The sequence below is a fragment of the Carassius gibelio genome, chromosome B1 (genome assembly GCF_023724105.1).
Source record: "Carassius gibelio isolate Cgi1373 ecotype wild population from Czech Republic chromosome B1, carGib1.2-hapl.c, whole genome shotgun sequence".
Lineage (NCBI taxonomy): Eukaryota > Metazoa > Chordata > Actinopteri > Cypriniformes > Cyprinidae > Carassius > Carassius gibelio.
The window spans coordinates 27,962,507-27,982,403 of NC_068396.1; the positions used below are offsets into that span (position 1 = coordinate 27,962,507).

Consider the following 19,897-nt stretch of genomic DNA (forward strand, 5'->3'; position numbering starts at 1 on the left):
TGCCCTCCTCCATCCTCTGTTTATGCTTTCGGCTGGGGCAATTTTTCACTGGTCTCGGGTCAGGATTTGAGCGTTGTTCAGTGGTTGCTCTATGACACAATGCAAATGCAAAGATCTAGCTAAGCAGTAAAAGACTTGTTTGTGAGACATGCTTTGTTGTGGTTGAATATTGATCCAGTCCTAAGGCTGATCTTAAACATGAGCTCTAATTTAAAACCAGCCTTTGTTATAAAACCTTTCTTTTTTTTTTAAAGACAAGGGCTGTATTATGAAAATTCCCTTCAAAGAAAGGAGAGAAAAAGATCTGCACTCTCTCCAAAAACACCAGCCACCTCCTCTGTCCTTTTCTCCCCTTCACGACATCCAGTACACCCATCTGGAGCCCCAAGGGTTTCTGGGATGGAGCGTGTCCAGGAGAAGAGAGTGGGGGTGGAGAGCTGGGCCTCCAAATTAGTGGTGATTGCAATCGTTAGCGTTGCTTGTTTGTTTGTGTTTGAATCCACTATGGTTAACAGTGGAAGAAATGAAGTGTGGTAAATGAGAGAGGGGAAAAAAAAGTATATTCAGGATTGTTCTTACCTACTGTTGCAGTCATAGTTTGTTTGTTATGACTGCAAGGGACAGAATATGTGACTCAGTTATTCATAGTCATGTTCACAAACAAAAGCACATTCAGAGATATTTTGTACCTGAAGTGAATACTGTGCATTAACACAGAAAACTGTAATTTAAAATGTAAACTGAATTTATATAGAAAAAAATCTTTATGAAGACTACTGATTTATTAAGAATGTAAAATTAATTAACTGCAAAAATAAGTTATTACTAAAGTTCAACACAATATAAAGTCTGAGTGTCAAAAGTAAGACAGACGGAGGTCGGTAAGGTTTGTTTAAAGAATGTAATACTTTTATTCAGTAAAGAGATTAAAAGGTTAAAGAAGTGTATAATGTTACAAACGATTTTCCATGATGTCAAGAATTTTCTTTTTCGTCAAAGAAAGAAAAAAAGAAAGAAAGAAAGAACCACAATTTACATAAAAATATTAAGCAATACAACTGTGTTCAACATTGATAATAATAATAAATATTTCTTTAGGACCAAATCAGTATAGATTGATTTCTGAAGGACCATGTGACACTGAAGACTAGAGTAATGATGCTGAAAATTCAGCTTTGCATCACAGGAATAAATGACATTTTATAATATATTTTTATAAAATATATATATTTGAATAGTATTTAAACGATATTAAGTTTTACTGTATTTTTGATCAAATAAATGCAGGCTTGATGAGCATTAGAGAACTAACTTTTGTACAGTAGTAGATATATAAAATTATAAATGATAAAATACATACTATAAAGATTCCATTTTTATTTATATACAAAAATATCTTTGAAATTTTTTTTTTATTTCATTATATATATATATATATTTTTTAATTATAGTTTTTCTTTAAACTCGCATCATACATCATATAGACCATTTTTATTTATATAATAGACCTAGTATTATGTACTGTATAGGTAAAATGTTTTGTTATATATGTGATAGAGTATGGATTTTATACTATACAGTCATAGTCCTTAAACAGTTATATTGCTATAAAGTTTTATTTTACATATCATACTAGACATACTTCTATTCTGCCAACAAAGCAACAAAAACAAGTTTGTTGTAGGAAGCAGCAGTCAGTGTTTAAAAATTCTTCTGCTTTATGACTTACCCCACATCCCTTAATCCACAAATGAACAAGTCATGTTCGTTCCATTCAGTGAACTCCCCTTACAGTCGGAGAAACTCGATGAGTCATGGCAAGGGATTCCCTATACCCCTCTTCTCTGGGCAGAAGAATGGAGTGTTTTTAGGAAGGAATGCTGATTGGGGCCCTTGGCGAGGGGGTGTGCTAATGCATTTGTAACACTGTGGCCTCATGTTTGTGGCGCGCATCGCACTGTGCAGCCAGGAAATCATCAGAACAATTTGACAAAGAATGTCTAGTATTTTAGACTAATCATCTGTGAGGTATTTGAGCCAATCTGAACCACATGGTCACCACGTCGCATTTCCAGTAAGGCTTAGTTGCTTTTCAGGCGTCACAGCAATAAATCCATGTTCATTTGAAGTGGACACTTAAAATGTAAAACCTTTGCTTAAATACAAAGTGTACAAATAAGGACATAAACTGTGCAGTTGTCTACTCAGTAGTCATTTCGCATACACTTTACACACAGTACACTTATTACAGGAGCAAACCCTGCCGCCCCGCTCATGGGCACAATGATAACAGCTCACGGATCGCAGAGTTCAAACATACAACCAGCCCAGATCTAATACCACTACTCCACGACACCTACACTAAATACCAGCCTACCCAAGCCATTCCGTTCATTGGCATTTCTAAAATGTTCTGGCCATCTAAAAGTATCTGAAGCAGTCATAGTGAGCACATCAAGCTGTGATCGTAATGAGAATGAGTCTTTTTGTCTGATTAAGATCAGGCCAGGATGACTGAACGATGAATCAACTTTGTTTTAGTTAAGTTCTTTCTGATTTTTCTTTATCGACTGCCACGTCCGTTAATTACTGTGTGACTCCAAATGAAACTACACTGAAAATATAAAATACTATCTTTCTCATATCATCAGTTTTGAGACTTTTCTGGTTAATAACAACATATCAGATTAAGTCTAGTTTTAGATTTTAATTTAAAGGGGTCATATGATGCTTTTTTAAATATAATTATTTTGTATATTTGGTGTAACAGAAAATGCTGACGCCTCAATGTTCAAAAAACACATTCTTTTTTCAAATACTGTTCATTATTGTAGGTCCTCTATGCCCGGCCTCTCTCAAATGCATCGTTTTCTACAAAGTCCCTCCTTCCGACAAGAGTAGTCTGCTCTGATTGGCCAACTGACACAGTGCATTGTGATTGGCCGAACCCTGCAAACACTCGTCGGAAATGTAAAACCCCTTTCCATAATCATGAAAAAAAAAGTAACGATAGTTAATAATTTCCTTAGTTTTACCATCAGTACAAGGCCGAATGGGGAACAGAGTGGAGTGACAGACACAGTGATGAAGTTCACAGGACACAAGCCATGGACGGTTAAGACAGCTGACTCCACTGTGTGACCGTCTCTCTCTCTCTCTCTCTCTCACACACACATTCGCAAGCACACACAGACGACACACAAAACCCCGCTTTTAAAAACAAATCATACTTACAGTAGCTGATTCAGAAGCGCCAGATTGTTGTAGCAAAGTCAAAATTACCTCCTCTCCTTGGTTCATAAAACAGTCGTCCATAAAATGTGTTGCTGTTTTGTTGTAAGTAATCAAAGATTCCTAAATGCATTTCTTTCAGAAGGCCAAATAAAGTGCTTTTGCTTTCACCTAGAAACACAGCATCTCCCTGACATGGGTGCTTCAACAATAACTGTGGTTGCTGAAACCACGCCGCCTTTCTTTGCTTGAACATTTGGGTGGCATTACGCAAATATTTCCACATAGTGATGTAGGCATGTGGGAGCGTGTTTGAGGGAGTCGAAATAAGGGGGGCGTGGCAGAGTCTTAACTTTTATAAAGAATATCTCTTTGGATTTGAGTCTTTGCAGCTTCACAGAACTTCTTCATGCACCAAGAGCTTTTAACACTCCTAAGAGAAAGAAAAAAAAAATCGTGTCATATGATCACTTTAATGTATTTTAGAATTGCTAAACAATGTATCAGCTTATGGATTTTTAATACATTTAAACTTGATTGATATAACACACTGCTATACACCACAGTTCACAAGTTTGGATTAAGTAAGATTGTAACATTTCTTATAATTATCATCAATGCTGAAAACAACTGTGCTGCTTAATGTTTGTGGAAACCGTGACACATTTTCATTCTTTGACCAATAGTAAAGTTCGAAAAACGATTTATTTGAAATTGAAATCTTTGTTTACTCTAACTTTTGCTCAATGTAACATATTCTTTCTGAATAAAAGTATTAACTTACCCAGAGTATGGTAGTATACATCAATATGTTACTAAAGGAAAACATTTTCTCTAGAGAGGACGTTAAGCAGAGATTTTGTGAATCTGACTTGGCACATGTAAGAGTCTTTGAGACTTGACATTATAGCATTCACTTCTGACTTGGACTGCAGATTGGAGATGAGTCACGTCTTCACAGACTTCACAGTTATAGCTGCTCTTCTGGACGGATGCAGCAGGTAGCAATTTCCATTTGATGCGTGTAAACGAAACGAAGAACAACAACAGTCAAAAGCAGTCAGAGCCTACAATATCACTTCATCCAATTCTCACATCATCTACTGAACACAAAGTTAATCATAGACAATACTCCAGTCAGCTTAAGTCTAGACCAGTATTTCATTCATTCAATCAAAAAAAAAAAAAAAAAAAAAAACCTTGATTATACATTGTGGGATGTAGTAAGAACTAGATGTCAAGTCTGAGCTACATTTGTGAGAAGAGTCTACATTTAATGTGGATTTTTTTACTTAATGAAACTTCTGAGACATTCCACAGTATCCACACAGTAATTATTATATTTTATAAAATCAATTAATTATGCATGCTTTAACAATTAATACTTAATGAAAGCATTAAAATAAAATCCTGAAAAATGATTTCACAGGGCCTTAAAATATATATATATTTTAAACTTAATAAATCGCAGCTGAATATTGTAATTTTCATGATTTCCATTAATTACACATGCTTTCTGAATAAAATGTATTAAAAAAACGAATCCAGAAAAATTTAAATGGATAAAACTTAAAAAAACTGAATTTAGGAAAAAATAAAACAGATTTTGTATGGCCCTACAAATTGTCTTCCATCACTATTTGATAATTGAGACGGACTTAGATCCATGCACACACACACACACACACACCTCTACGTCTTCTATGTGAAGATGTTGTCCATTATGAGTTGAAGTCTCAACTGGCTTCCTACCATCTCTAACTCTAATTACTGTTTTTCTACATCTCGCTTGTCTATTGTCTACTGTTACTGTTTTTTTCTCTTTCTCTCTTTCACCACTGCAATTATGAGTGCTAGCAAACAGACTCAAATGCCCCACGGGAGACGCAGAGAGGACCACGCACGGCAAAAATTAGAGAGCAGAGAGACTCTGATGCTGTCATTAAACAGAGCTATCAACGCAAATCATTTCAAGAGTGCTGTTTGTTTCTTTTATCCAACTCTGAAAATGGTGTGTTAATAGTCTTTTACGTCTTAAAGTCCGGATGTGCAAAACTTTTTTTGATCGTAATTTGTGTAAATAAAAAAAAAAGGACTTTTCTCGGCTTATATGATAAATAAAGAGGCAATGCGTACTGAAGTAACTGAGCAGAGTATAATGTGATTAAGGATACAGAAATGAGGCTGAGAAAGCGATAAAACTGAGATTTAAAACAAATGATTATAAGTTTAATGAAAAAGTTATTAATATACTAGTTATACATGTAGAAATATATGTATTAAGTTTCATGACGTGCATTAATGATCTCTTCAGCACTGAACAATGTCATTGCATTTTTGCATTTACTGAATAAAACTGTGTGGTGCTTGTCTGTGCAGCGATGATGTGGGTGGTTGCTAGGGCATTGCAATGTGGTTGCTAAGGTGATCTGAGTAATTGTTTTGCCCGTTGCTATGTGGTAACTAAGTGGTTGCTTACTGGCCCAAGTAAAAAAATAAAAAATAAATCCACCCCCAAGTCTCTATGATATTTCAGTTTCAAGATATAGCTCAGGTTCCTCATTCAATGTCTATGGGATTTTCTTTTTTCTGTTTTTAAAAAAAAAAAAAAAAAAATGGAGTATGAACTACATGACTTTTTCCCCATTTTCCCCTGATTAACAGTCTGAAGTTGTTGACACTTGCTGCCAAAAGTCAGAGCCAGTCTGCAGATTTGAGTCGCCAGATTCAATAGAAAATCACATAGTGTATGATGAGCACAGACTCGGATGTTTTAGCTCCAGACCTGATAACATGTTTGATATTTTCAGCTGATTTTAGAACATGCATTGTTGTCCTAGAAACAAGACGCACGTTTCTTTGTGAGTTTGTTGTGATCGGAACAACAAACGTCTGGTAGTGTGTGATCTCAGTTGTGTAGTGCATGATGGCCAGTTCATCCTCTGTGAGTATTTACAAAGCCAGTAAGTGTATTATGCTGCTCAGTTTATTTGTGTAATGTCCATTTACCGTTTTTTAAATATCTCTTATGCTCACCAAGACTGCATTTTGTTTATTAATAATATAGAAAAGCAGTAATATTATCAAACATTATTGTAATTTTAAAATAACAGTTTTATTTTATTTTAATACATTTATAAGAAATGTTTCTTGAGCAGTAAATCAGCATATTAGAATGATTTCTAAAGGGTCATGTGACACTGAAGATTGGAGTAATGTTGCTGGCAATTCAGCTTTGCATCACAGGAATAAATTACGTCTTTTAAAATATTTGTATCAAGCTTCAGACTTAAAGTGTATTATAACAAAATGTTAGACTTTATGGTCACTTTATTTTAAAGTCCAATTATCGCTTTAACAAACTATTAACTATGACTTTTGCCTCAATAAACTCTTAATTTGCTGCTTAATAATAAAAAGGGATGTTGTGATTTGATTTAACATCAACCATCACTTTTAATATAGTTTACTACTGAAGAGAAGGCAAACTCTATCCTGCAACATCACTGAACACATCTGCATCAGCACAATCCAAGCTCTGCACCGTATGAAAAGAAGGGCCACATCTGGACCTTACACTGACCTGCTGCCTGACTGGATTCGGCTGTCTTAACAGAGTTTAGAAACCAGCAGTCAGGAATAAGGGAATTGCAGTTGTGGTTTCCCAAAAGTGGGGAGTCCCCCTTGCTTTTCCAGGCCTGACTAAGAGCTTTCTCCGTGGGCTGAGGAACAGGACTCAGCCCTCGTCTGCCAGAGCACTGGATGTCTAGCAGGGTCCTGTAACCTTACAGACTCCAGTCTCTGATTCACAGCTGTGCTAAATGGAAACGTGATGAAAGTAGTTTATCACTCAAAAATGCAGACATGAAATGGCTCTATATTCTACTGTTATGTCTCTCTCTGTGAGGTCTTAACTCTGCGTTTATGACTAACCGTCTAAATACTCCACACAGGAACCACCTTACAAACTCCTGTATCTCCCATTTCCTACACGACATAAAATATAATTTCCTTAATAACATTCCACTGAGGTCATCCCAAACAATGCAACCGGCCAGGCATCATCCTCTTGTGAAACCGCTCCAGCGAAACTATCCCAAGTATTTCCAGACTAGCACTCGAGACATTCTTCCCGTTAGTCCTACACAGAGGTTCCCACCTCACCTTTGCAGGGGTGGAGTGATGTCATCACACACTCTGAGAACTTGTGCGAGGGATGTTTGTTTCACGGACATTATGGTTTCCAGAGCGTGATAAATAAAGCAGTATGAATGAGACGAGGACTAGACTCAACAATAAGAGATGTCACTTTATGGCTTCATATTTCCTTCCTCACTCTCTCTCACAAAAAAAAAAAAAAAAAAAAAAATTATATATATATATATATATATATATGTATAGATGTTTTTAATAAAACTTGTATGCTCTCCCAGACTACATTTATTTGTTCAAATATAAAGATAAAACAGTAATATTATTCCTTTAGAATTATTAGTATTACAGTTTGATTTAATATATTTATGTAATTTATTAATGTGATGTGAAGCTGAATTTTCAGCATCTTTACACCAGTCTTCAGTGTCACATGATCCTTTCAGAAATCATTCTAATATGCTGATTTACTGCTCAAGAAACATTTATTTTAAAAATATATCAAAATAAAAAATTTAGTTCTTCTAAATTGCAAAAACATTTTACCATATTACCGTTATCCTAAATAAATTCAGCCTAGGTGAGCCTAAGTGATGTCTCTCTGGTAGTGTATCTGAAAATTAACTGGTAATGTATTGAAAAAATAAATTATGCATAGATTTATGTACATTTATTTTGAAATCACTTCCATTGCTCATATGGAAAACAAAAAAAGATATATTTAAATATGTGACAAGTGACAGTCAAAATAGACCATCGCAATTTCTATAATACTATTTTTTTTTAGCTGTTTTTATCACCTGGAAGGAAAAACGAGTAAATTTGACCGTGCAAAAAAAAAAAAAAAAAGCTGAATAACAGGAGGTATCATTTGAGTCTATAGCACAAAAAGTGTGGGACAAAAGACACACCAAATATTAATACTTAGGGTTATTAAGGGTTTGTTTCAAATCCCCAAACCAAGTATGCTTGCTCTGGGATGAATGACTGACACTATGGCTACCACTGTAAATTTTCGTTTTCTTTTTGTTCCTTTCTTCCAACTCGCTCCCGTGAACAGGCGATGACGTCACCCTGGAACGGGCCCCATTGTGATAAAATTGATTGTCTCAACGCCTTGCTCTTAATACACTGAATGAGCCACTCAGGGGGATTGAAAAGACACATCTAAATCACCATGATCCATATGTGGGACTGACACATCTGCGGCCACCCCGCAGCAGACAAGTGTAAGACAGGGAACCTCTGCCCACCACTGCCAAACATGATCTCACAAAGGAGGACAGGACCCCGACTGGCTGGCTGGTATAACTAAAAACTTCATGATTTCATCAGACTCGCAGTACCAATGACTCCATTATGTCCGTCTGCATTAGATATGCAAACTCTATATTTATGACCAACGTTCATGCCCATAATTGACATGCCCTAATCTGTGAGCAGATGCGGAACAGAACAATAGCACAGGGGACTGTCAAAATAACCCCCACATTGCCGACCAGAGGAGGATGATGTCATCATCACTACACACCTCTGAATACAAAGCGCAGCCACACATGCACAAACAATACCCCGCACACTGTCAATGCACTGTTAAACAGAAACGTACTAATCCAATTTATTCATTTCATGTGCATGTGAGTGTTTGCGTGCTTGTTGTCTCGTTGTCTTTTTTGGTCATACTGTAGACTAAACATACAGCATGTCCAACTCCCACAGGAGTAGTTACGAGGACTCGGAATCTGTTTAGAGCCCAGAGCCTCTCAAGTGTTGCTGGGAAAAACAAAAAAAAGGAGGACAGCAATGGAGAGAATTTGAGATATTTGAATATCCAATTTGTATAATAAACAAACTACATTTCAAATGAAGCACATTTACCATCGTTAATTTAAAACACAATACATAAAAATGGAAATATATGGGAAAGCAGGACCATTTTAATGCTTGATAAATGTTGTGTAAAAATTTAATGCACAATACACTCACCGCAACAATATCTGGTATATGCATGCGTAAATCATACTTTTAGAATAACAGAGTAACATGTTTGTTTTTAGTTTTGCTAGGAAAACAAAAAGAATGAAAGCAACATAAATTAACTGAAATATTAGAATATCCACCTAATATTTCAGATAAATACTTTACAACATTTCAGTTGAAGTACATTTACCAGCTATACTTATGAATGTAATATTACAGAGAACAATATTTAAAATATATTTTCTGATTTATATTATTTATATTTACTTGCATTATATTATATTTTATATTATATTATTATTTATATTTATTAGTGTTGCTGTAGCTCAACTGGTAGAGCACTGCGCTAGCAAGCAAGCGCAAGGTTGGGGGTTGGATTCCCCGGGAACACATGATATGTAAAAATTGCTAGCTTGAATGCACTGTAAGTCGCTTTGGATAAAAGCGTCTGCTAAATGCATAAATTTAACTTTTAATTTCATATTTATAATTTTGATTGCTTCCATTGTCCTCAATGATTTAGCAGATAAGTCATCAAAATCAACGAAATTATAATGACACAATTTTAAAGGAGACCACTATGTTCCTTTTTACAATATGTAATATAAGTCTCAGGTGTCCTCAGAATGTATCTGTGAAGTTTTGGCATAAAATACCCCAAAGATAATTTATTCTATCATTCTGAAAATGCCTATTTTGAGTCGAAGATAAAATTCGCTGTCTCTTTAAATGCAAATGAGCTGCTGCTCCCCACACCCTTTTCCAGAATAGGATTGTGCCTTTACAGCTCCTACCTCAGATACTCTGCTACAAAAACATCTGGTTTGGTTTTGATTATCATGTTTATCTTGCTGAAATCCCCATATTAGTTTAAACTTCTGATATACAGTTTTCTGCGCGCACACATCTGAAGCTTGCACACAGAAAGCAGCTGTCACAGCATGCGAGTACTAAACTCTTTCATGTATTATTGCACTTAAACTATCAAATACACTCAAGTTTATGTTAAAAGCACACAAGTCACAAAAACAGTTGGTTACGTCTGTAAACAGCTGGGAAAGAAATCGCATGTTTATATTAGATCTGTGTGGCAGCAGCAATATAAAATAAGTAAATCAATAAACCTGCTCTCTTGTCTGGGACTGTAAATAGTGTTCTGTGCTCATCTGTGCAGCCAAAGACAGAACAGTTAGCATCTTTTGCCTAAACTTTCACTATACAGAATTGTTGCTTGCAAAGACACGATGGCGGCGCCGTGGGTTGAAACGTGCAGATTTAGGGCCGGTAATATTATAATAAGATCCCCTTTCTATGTCACTGGGGGAGCGAAATCTGAGTGGCTTGTTTTTTCACAAGCTTGCAAAGAAAGGCTTACCTAATATTTGGGGTTGGTAGATGCAATGAGGACCCGATTATAGCACTTAATCATGAAAATCTGACTTTTTCCGTGTTTGTCACCTTTAAAATAATTCAATTATTATTGCATTCTGTGACAAATTACATTCTGGGAAACATACCCTTTTGTGTTCCACACAAGAAAGAAAGTCAAATACATTTGAAACAACAAAAGGATGAGTAAATGATAACAGTATTTTTAGTTCTTGGATGAACTATCCCTTTAAATGAAACAGTGTGTGTTTTATCTAAGTAAAGAAAGGGTAAACACAGAAACCCTCCCGGGAATCATTTTCTACTTTGGTCATTACGTGATTGTCTGGTCTAAAATTCTCCACCACTAATGTGCTTTAACCACTTTAGTTAGTCTAAACCAGGAATTAACTTCGGTGTCTGGGAAGCAAGCACAATACATGCCCCTATGAAACAAATGCTACTTGATTTGGTAAGACAGCATAAATATGCATTAAATATGCAAGACTGTAGAAAGTAATACTGTGGGGGTGGTGTAATAGATCTGGGGTGGTAACTGAAAGATTGTAGGTTCAAACCCCACGAAGGACAATCCACGGTAATGCCCTTGAGTAAGACTTTACTATACACTCAAGAAATGTTAACTCAAAGCACAACAATCTCACTGAAAACATATTTGTATATGCATGCGCAATTCACTTTTTCAATATGGATAATTTATTTTACAATTATTAGAGAACGTCGAGTAAAAATATCTTATGTGACTTTTAGTTTTATGGACAAGTTGATTTTTGCAATTTTCTGCGTATGATTTGATAGCAGTATTACAAAAACAAATCTATAAAGGTCATGTATAAATGTAAGTCTCCTCTCAGAGGAAATTAAAAATTATTAGAGAAATTATATCTGACTTGATTAAGTAATACATTTATTTGTCTCGGGCCCAAATGTTTGAGGAAAACTCTAAATTTGTCAATTATCACTACTGTTCCAGACTTCCTTACAAAAAAGCAAGATGTACGTATCTAGTGCAATGACATACAGCTTGAAAATACTAATCTTCTAAAAAATAATTTCAGAATGCATCCTTTCCACTAAACTGCAGGCCATAGCTCTATGATCTATTAGATACAGTATGTATTTAAGGTTATAGTTATGTGTTGTGTGTATGTGGCTGTGTGTGTGAGTGTGAGCGTGTTCTTGGCAGCTTAAGTCAGCATACATTAGAGCAAAAGACTCAGAATAAGCATAGTGACATCACTGGATGTGGCTTGAGCCCAAGAAACACCTCAATGGTTATATGTGTTTGGTTTTCATGTTTTTGTGTGTGCGAGTAACTTTGTGTGTGTGTGTGTGCATGCAAAAAAAGAGCACAAGACAGGAAGAAAGATAACTAGACAATAAATTAAATCATTTAGCAATACAATGTTCTGATGAAAAGATACTTTTTTAATTTATTACCTCCACTGCTTCATTTGATTTATGCCATTTATACTGGGAGTGTTTGTTGTCTTTTCACTACTGTTGATTTAAGCTTGTTGTCTACAAGTCCAAATATCCTTGAAAACTATTATGATAGAAAGATTAAATGAATAACTCAGCCAAAAAAAAGAAAAGTATTTAATTATTTACTCAGCCACACGTTTTTTGAACATTTATGATTTTATTTAAAATAGAAAAAAAATTGGAATATGTTTAATATATAATAAAAAAATTATAAAAAAATTGATTTTATTCAGTGTTACTTGCCATTTCTTATAATTAATTGTGAAATTTATTAGCAATTTTTGCTTTTGTGCATATTTCTCTCCTGATTCAGATGAGGTGGCTTTACTGGAGAAATCAATACAATGGATAGAGTCCTCTTATTTCAGCTGGAAGCAATGGTTTGAAGTCAAAAATATCTTGATGGATTATTTTTATTTTTATTTTTATTTATTTTTTACAAAAACACAGCTTTTCATTTCATAAGATATTAATTGATGGACATGAGTCATGTGGATTATTTAATGTTTTTATCAGCTGTTTGGATTCTCATTCTGATGGCACCCATTCACTGCAGAGAATCCATTGGTGGGCAAGTAATGCAATATCACCAAATCTGTTGTGATGTCAAAACAGACTCATCTACATCTTGGATGGCCAAAGAACAAATAAATCTTCAGCAAATTTGGTGAACTGTTCCTTTAAAGCTCCGTTAAAGTTGAAATACTCATGCTAGCTCTCAATTTGTGTACAAACATAAACAGTGTCAAAATGCATATGGGAGCATTTTGTGGAAAAACAACAGATATGTCATTCATTTCCATCTAAACTTACACTGGATTTACGACATGCAAAATGAAAAACAATCTTCATTTTAATAGCTACTAAACGCTCACCAGTGCAAACAATGCCATGCTCCAGGACCTACAGAACATAAAACAGGTCCCATGAAGTGCCCATGCCTCATCCACTGTAATGTAAGCCATGAAGTTTGATTGAACACGGGCCCGAACCGATCCCTCACACACTTCATCTATCACTGGGCCTCACCGAGAACGCATGTCTCGGGGGAGCGAGCCAGTTCATCTCGTGGAGCCATCTCTATTGACCTCCGCTGTCGCTGTAAAACAAACAGCCATCTGTAAAAAGCTTCCTGACAAAATATTTACTGTGAATGACAAATTAGCAGGGGGTGTTTTTGGCTGCCAAAAGGAAAGCCTATGCACAACTACCATTAAGTGGGGTTGACTGAAAAAAAGCTTTCTGGATGTCTATGAATTGAGTTGTAAAATGGTAAGTAAAAGGATATGTGGCAACCTTATTTTCACCATTTTTATAGCATATTTAAAGAAAGAAATACATTAAATACACATAGCATATTATATGGACTATATGAATTTTTGACTTTTAGTCCATGTTTTAGTTTAAGCCATCCAAATTTTTAGTGTTTTCTTTAAACGTAACAAAATTCACTAGTAGATATGCATTTAAAACCATTGCATTAAAACAAAACTGACCAAAAATATTGATGACTCATCCTGCACTACACTCATCTTTGTCCAATCAAATGCTCTAGAATGTGAAAGCCCCTCCCCTATACCATTTTAAACCCAATTTAATAAGAAAAGTAACTATTTTTGTAGTTTTCATATAAATATAAAATATAAAAATTTCATATAAATGATTCCTGCCGAAACATGATTTCTCGAAAAATAAAGCATAAAAGTCCCCTTCTAACCCAAGCATTAAGCCTAGCTCTCAGTGTGACTTGAGATTCATACGAATTAGCTGTCATTTACAAATAAAAATACAAAAGTTGTACTTTTGTACTTAAGACAAGTAAAGACGAATCAACTTGATATATGCAAATTACTCACCCAACCTCAAAACCTGTTACAAGTTGCTTTATGTTTGAAGGCTGACGACAGGCCATTTCCTTCCCTGTTTGGTAGTTTGACAAGTAGCAGGTAAAAGTGACCGGCAAAAAAAAAAAAAAAAAAAAAAAAGATGCACATTGAAAACATACACCAATGTGCAGCTTCGGCGTTGACTGGAGAATGGCTGACTGGGTGTGATGTGATCTGTATGAGGTAATGGCGGGAAGAGGTAGTGAGGTAGTTTTTATGACCCTGGCTCGTGCCTCCCCTGCCTCCAGCTGACACTATCGCAGTCTAATGAGAATAAATGTGATTCCAGCCCCGAGATGTCCGGCAGCCTGCACCTTCTCGCGTGCGTCTGCCGCTGATAGTTTCTCGAGGAGGAGTGTGTGTGTTTAGGGAGTGGAGCGTACGCTGTTGATCAAATGACCGCCAGTAAATCAAATCATTATGATGTCCCCCAAGAGAAAAACACAGGCTTCCATTCCCTTTTTTTTTTTTTTTTTTTTTATACGAAGACGTCTCCTTCTCTCGACTGTCTCCTTGAAGAGACAAGTAATGAAAGGAAAGGAGAGTGGATGGGGGTTAACAGTTGTCCGCACGGATACAGTGACCCCGAGGCTCTGTTGTAAATGATTTGCACTGGCCAGCGAGAGCAAAAATTCTGCCTGACTTCACCCGTTCGGTAACGTGCCAAAGTCACCCAGTGATGATGACATCATAAAGGATGATGTAATCCAAGAATTCCAGACTAGCCCTCGTGCCTATTTTCAGAATCAGAAAACTTTCCCAAACGAGTAGCCCTAGGGTGAAAAAAAAAATATCCCTAATCCCCCAATTAGAACTGAAAATTTAATTTAGATGCCAAAAGCGGTTGCTTTGCCAGTGAGAGAAAGCAATGAAAATCTTAATGGAAACCACATAATAGGTTTATGCTATTATAAAGTGGGCTACAACCTGGATTTTAGCAACCATTATAGAGTTATATAACTTTTGAAAAATATAGCATTACGCACTGGAAATTATTGTTTATAATTTTAAGTCTATTGAATGCAAAGTGTATTTGAACTTTGGAAGCATGGTGTGCATAAAATGTATAAGCAACCTATAGTTATAAAGTAAATACCATTCGACTCCGTTTGTTCTTTCTGTCTGTCATTAGAGTCGTTTTCTTCAACTGGCAAACCATTTTACACCCCTGCATAGTTATGTATATTCTATAATATTGTATTAATTGCACGTAACATATTATATATTATTGTGCTTTTTTAATTTAAAGTGAGATAACAAATAACTATGATTTTTGGAGCAACACAACAAGTCAAATTCTTTTAAGTGCAATTTAAATGGACAGTAATTCTAAATTTAGATTACTGAACAGTTTTCAAATATCCATATATTCAAATCATTTTAAAAAACAGTTTTATACAACTTTGGAAGGGATTGTTCACTGTTGTTGCTCTGACTTTGAGGACAAAAACATTCTTCAAAGTAACTTCCTTTGTGCTCTAAAGAAAAAAAAGTCATAAAGGTTTGGAATGATATGAGGGTGAATAAAATGTTGACCAATTTTTCATTTTTTGGGTGAAGTAGGCCTACTCCTTGAATATGTTAGCTGCACAATTCAATTACAAACTAATGAGTAACCATAACTGGTAACCATAACTTTTGTCTGAATGCAAAAGTCCCTAAAAACTGAAACAAAGCTGACTGTTAAAGTGTAAATGTGGGTGTGTTTTTTGTGGGTGTAAAGGAAGCTCTCACTCACCTCTGTCCTGAGGCTAACCCTCCCACTCACCCACCTCAGTAAGCATGACCCTAATTCAAACCATGTGCCTCCAAATTGAAAACATGGATTCAAAATGGAGTATTTGCTTTTTCACTGACTAATGTCTCCCAGGAGACACCTTCAGCCGGTCCGATTGTGTCAGAAAGAGGGGCAAGGGGCAATGTTGAGTGTTCATAAGCCTTCAGTTAAATGCTCTTGCATGAGCTTAATTGAACACAGCACTGCACACGTACATGGAGTGTGTTAGAATCCGATCCAGGACCATTTCTGACGTGAAGGCTCAATTTCAGAGCAGTCACCTGAAAGCTGGTGTCCGCAATATAAACTGTGAGATAAATTATCTTCGGACATTTGTTGAGCCTGCGGGTGTCTGGTGTGTGTGTGTGTGTATGAGACAAGCAGGGAGTGATTTGAGTTATAACACCCAAACCCTAAGAAAATAATCCAAAAAGAGGATTGCTGTAACCTGATTTGCTTTCTTTACACAGCAATGGTCGAAAGAGGTGGGAAAGGAAAGTCATGGGTGTAAAAGCAGAACTTTGAACAGCATATGATAAACTTTACATTAGTAAGATTGGTATTCCAACACATCTTGCATTACTTGTATTAAGACAGTGACTGCCAATGAAGGATGGTTTCTTACTCTGTCGGTACAAAAGTTGTCACTGGGCTGGTACCTTTTCAAAAGGTACTATTGTACAATTTAGGTATTAATATGTACTTTCAAGGGGTGCCAATGACAGCTTTTGTACCTTTTTCCTGAGAGTGTAATGGCATCTAATGTTGCCTTAAAACCTTTAACATTCATGGAAACTTTCCATTCCACAACAGGTTTTTCATAGTGGAAAAGGTTTCTTTTAATTTCAAAAATGTTCTCCACACCATAGAAAAAGGTGATCTCTGAAAGGTTCTTTGGGGAACCAAAATGTTTCTTCTATTAATTTTTAAATGGTTCTTCCTTTATTTTAAAGAGTAAAAGCCATTCGGCAAACAAAAATCCATGCAAAAATATCTGAATTTTTTTTTTTTATTAGATCCCTGGAAACTTTTCAAACCCTTCACAGGTGCTGAGCTTAAATTTAGTCTGTGGTTCAAAACAAGAGTTTACAGTCATAGCCTCTGGATTGTGGTCAGATTAGTCAGACAGTGATGCATCTTGTAACCAGAATGAGGTTTATTGATGATGAACCCAGTTCTGAAGGCTCAATTTAAAGCAAGACACATGAACAATCAGAAATAAAGAGATTCTGTGAAGGTTAATTGACTTATGAGCAACTGATTGAAAGCTTGATTTGATACCTCAGATTCACATTCCCAAGGTGATGCCATGGCAGTCACAGAATGACCTCAGCACTGCATTACATCATATTGTCAAGCAGAGAAAAGGGTTCTTCCCTACGCTTGAGTCACGCTTATAATGAATCTCAGTTGTGCAACTATGACTATGTGTCACTCTTTTTGCATTGGCACTGCTTTTATAATGCAAATATGAAACCAATCACACACACACAAGAAAAACTGTTGTTAATGTGTGACCCTGCACAGATGGAGTCAAGTCGGGGGCAAATAACTCTGAAAGCAGTTAAGACACGATTTCATCCTGATCCCAATTGAAAAAAAAAAAGAGATCAGAGTTCAGAATATCCATTAAAAAAACTATTAACCCCTAAAATTAAATTCAATTTAAATTTCAAAAACTGGCTCATATTCAAAACCAGGAGTTTTGAACCTTTACCTCCCATTCAGACTGTCAGCCAGTTTGGGGATCCTCAGTATTAAAAAAAATTATGAGCGTTAAGTAACATTATAGAATCATTACTTAGGAAGTTAAAGATTTGTTAATAGTTAGAAATTTCATGAGAAAAAGAGAAAGCGAAAGTTCTCTGTATTTTACAACGGTTGAAAACTCAGGCTTTAGACTTTAGTCATTTTAATGGTTCCTTAAAACAATAACAAAAAAAGTACTGTAGCCACAAATCCCTCATTAAAACATTTAAAGAAGTGTTGTGATGACCCTCTGTGACTACAAGCGCAATAGTGGCCATCAGTTTCCTGTTTTCTCATAATGACTGACTTACTCACAAAAGAGTCAGAGGCCATTCTGATGGGAAATGAGCCGTAGTAATGGAAAGGTTACTATCACACAAGTTTCAGAGAAAAATACAATGTGCTTTGAAATGAAGGTAAAACTTAAATTCACAATGCAAGTGTTATGCTCTTTTTTTTTTAAATTGTCTGACATCAAAAGAGAACCATATATTCAACTCAAGACAGTATAGATTTTAAATTTAGTCTCAATCACTCAGTAAGGACTAGTTACTGTATAGGTTCCAAAATTGCTTTGGGGTTACTTTTCTGAAACAGGTAAACTTTCCAGAAAATGGAGTAAATTGATAAACTTTCTAGAAATTGGAGGAAAATATGTGTCTGCTAATTTTTTTATTTTTTATTTTTGGGCGGGGTACGTGGCCACACACACACACACACACACACACAGTGTGTATCTATCTATCTATCTATCTATCTATCTATCTATCTATCTATGTATATATATATATATATATATATATATATATATATATATATATATATATATATATATATATATATTACTATGAAGATATGATCTATTAGAATTTACATAATATGTAATGGATATGGAAACCGGAGGCCAAAGCGTACTTTGCAGAAAAATGGTTATTTATGGAAAGAAGGTTCTTTGCTGACATGACTACAAAGAACCAGAGAAGAACCAGAGAAGAACCATTAATGTTAATAGTGCAGAGAGACTGATGGTAATTATGTTAATAGAATTGCTTAAGGGATCAAACTTACGGCATCTGTTTCGTAAACATGATTTTATGTGACACTTACTGTGAAACACAGCTAAAAAATTAGATTAGAAATTGAACATTATAGGCTCTCCTAAACGGTCCTATTCAGCTTCGATGAAAACATCAAGCAGTGTCTGTTCTAAGTAAAAGACACTGTACAATTATTAACAGATGCTAAATTATTAATACTTAGAATCAACAAGAGGAATCTACAATTAAAGTATGTCTTTACTACACCTGAGGAAGAATTAAGTACAATATATATCAGTAAGGTTCAAAGTTAGTTAAGTACTAAATATAAGGGAGACATCACTTTCTTAAAAATAAAATAATATTCATCACACATCACACATCTCAAACCCACCAAACACACGAACAGTCACGAAGATTGTGGTGGCTTCATTCAAGCCCCGTTCATTTCAGCAGGAGGCCGTGATCGTGAGGTCCCACCACACCCTTCACAGCTTATTTCAAGATTCCCAGAACTAAAAATAACTCTATTAATTCTGTTTCTTTAGAAGAGGGAGCATCTGGAAGGCTGAACGTGGGCACCCGGGTTTGATAAGATCACTCACGGATGCGTCACCCTCCCTCTGATTGGATAATGAATCATACATTGAGAGTGAAGCGTGCGGGAAAGCCCCGCAGTGAAACACAGTGGAGGTTCTATTCAGTGTGAGATTGAGCCCCGGAGATAGACGTCTAGGGGCCAGGGCCACCACACACACACACACACACACACACACACACACACAGTGCTGGAGAGTAAGGGGTCATCATCCACCACCCACTCGCAGGGAGAGGTTTCACACACTCTCTCTCTCACACACACACACATTTCCAGTCAGTCCCCACACTCTCATGACCACCCCAGAGTCCTCATCTGGCTCTGCATCAGAGGAAAAAAATAAAGAGCGGAGAGATGAATAGAAAGAAAAAGATGAGAGAATGACATGACCCCACAGGAATATACACATCGTGCCTGCTATATGACAGGCCATGAGAAAACAGAGGGGAAAGTGGAAGCAAAAAAATGTAGATAAAGAATTTAAGATGATGCAGGAGAGCAGGGCAAGATGGAAATGTCACAATGGCTGCTAACTCTAAGGATTTAAATCCATTCCAATGGTGTTATGCTAGTTTAAAAACACCTATGTCCTAAATTTGGATAATTTATAAAT

The 19,897-nt window shown here is 35.9% G+C and overlaps 1 long non-coding RNA gene across 1 annotated transcript; it reads right to left on the reverse strand.

Moving 5' to 3' along the window:
• Positions 1-887: 887 nt before the first annotated feature.
• LOC127948627 (uncharacterized) lies at positions 888-14,563 on the reverse strand. Its single transcript, XR_008152134.1, has 4 exons — positions 14,094-14,563; positions 13,113-13,336; positions 4,016-4,215; positions 888-3,664 (listed from the first exon to the last, which is right to left on the reverse strand). It is a non-coding gene; the product is annotated as an uncharacterized LOC127948627 (long non-coding RNA).
• Positions 14,564-19,897: the final 5,334 nt, after the last annotated feature.